The 1,953-nt window shown below is 42.2% G+C and overlaps 1 pseudogene across 1 annotated transcript; it reads right to left on the reverse strand.

Moving 5' to 3' along the window:
• Positions 1-187: 187 nt before the first annotated feature.
• On the reverse strand, positions 188-697 carry LOC104985222 (annotated as a pseudogene). The gene has a single exon (XR_824860.1). The product of XR_824860.1 is annotated as a 60S ribosomal protein L23a pseudogene (transcript).
• Between the last annotated feature and the right edge of the window lie 1,256 nt (positions 698-1,953).

The following is a 1,953-nucleotide window of genomic DNA, read 5'->3' on the forward strand; positions in this document are numbered from 1 at the left end:
CTAGGCCCTTAAATCTATTTCTCACTTCCACTGTATAATCATAAGGGATTTGATTTAGGTCATACCTGAATGGTCTAGTGGTTTTCCCTACTTTCTTCAATTTAAGTCTGAATTTGGCAATAAGGAGTTCATGGTCTGAGCCACAGTTAGCTCCTGGTCTTGTTTTTTTGTTTTTTGTTTTTTTTTATTATAGTGAAAACTTTTATATTTGGAATTAGCCAGCTGGACTCAGTTTAGATGATGCCAATTTTGTTGGCAACATCCAAAGCATCATAGTCAGGAGCCAGTCAAACATATGCCTTCTTCTCTCCATCAGGCCTGATCAGAGTATTGACCTTAGCCACGTCAATGTCATAGAGCTTCTTCACAGCCTGTTTAATTTGGTGCTTGTTGGCCTTGACATCCACAATGAATACCAGTGTGTTGTTGTCTTCTTCATGGCTGACTCAGTGGTGAGGGGGAATTTGATGATGGCATAGTGGTCAAGTTTGTTTCTCCTAGGGGCGCTCTTCCAAGGATATTTGGGCTGCCTCCTGAGCCGCAGTGTTTTGGGCCGCCGGAAGGTGGGCGACGTCCGGATCTTCTTTTTTTTGTGGCTGTGGACACCTTTCAACACTGCTTTCTTGGCCTTCAAAGCCTTTGCTTTGGCTTCAGCTTTAGGAGGAGCAGGGGCTTCCTTCTTCGCCTTCGGCGCCATCTTCACAAAAAGGCCCTGGTCTTGTTTTTGCTGACTGTATAGAGCTTCTCCATCTTTGGCTGCAGAGAATATAATCAATCTGATTTCAGTGTTGACCATCTGGTGATGTCCATGTATAGAGTCTTCTCTTGTGTTGTTGGAAGAGGGTGTTTGTTATGACCAGTGCATTTTCTTGGCAAAACTCTATTAGTCTTTGCCCTGCTTCATTCCGTATTCCAAGGCCAAATTTGCCTGTTACTCCAGGTGTTTCTTGACTTCCTACTTTTGCATTCCAGTCCCCTATAATGAAAAGGACATCTTTTTTGGGTGTTAGTTCTAAAAGGTCTTGTAGGTCTTCATAGAACCGTTCAACTTCAGCTTCTTCAGCATTACTGGTTGGGGCATAGACTTGGATTACTGTGATATTGAATGGTTTGCCTTGGAAACGAACAGAGATCATTCTATCGTTTTTGAGATTGCATCCAAGTACTGCATTTCGGACTCTCTTGTTGACCATGATGGCCACTCCATTTCTTCTGAGGGATTCCTGCCCGCAGTATACTTATTCTTTAAATTACTAAATAGCAGACAAGTTTAGAGTAATTTCACTGTCAGTTTCCTTTTACCCTGATCTGGAAGAGATGAAACCACTGAAAAGCCATCTAGATGAGAGTAAATTAATAACATGCCAGATAACCTAGAAATTGAAGAATCAACTCCTCAATAATGTTACCTCTTATTGTTTCAGGTTGGATCTCCAAAGAGTGCTTCTGTTTCTAATTTTTAATAAGCTATGATTGAATATTTACCTAAATCAGTACACATGCTAGAATTATGAAATAAAAAAGATATTGTCTTGCCCTGAGGGGTCTTAGATTCCACCAGTGAGACAACAGCTGCAAGGCTGAACGTACTAAGTCTAACAGAATCACTGACAAAACGGCAGAGCACAGGGGGAGGGAATGACTTATGTTCCAACGTGAGTAGTGCCTGGGGAAGGAAGTGGATCAGGGAGGCATTCGTGGGACATGATGAGAAGTAAGGGTAGAACATTCAGCGTGAAAGAAGAGCAGGAACTGGACTTTCCAGTTACTCTGTAGGCCTGAGGTAAAACTCATGATCAAGTTGGCTGAAATGTGCAGGAGCATGAGGAAATGGTGGAACAGTGGGTAGGAGGATCTGTTACGGCCAAAACATGGAGGATCTTGAGGATGGACTGTATTTTTTCATGAAAATAGGAAAGCTTTCTGAGAACTGAAATGCCAAGATGGGCTTTG

This window comes from Bison bison, unplaced genomic scaffold (assembly GCF_000754665.1).
Source record: "Bison bison bison isolate TAMUID 2011002044 unplaced genomic scaffold, Bison_UMD1.0 scf7180017864041, whole genome shotgun sequence".
Taxonomy (NCBI): Eukaryota; Metazoa; Chordata; class Mammalia; order Artiodactyla; family Bovidae; genus Bison; species Bison bison.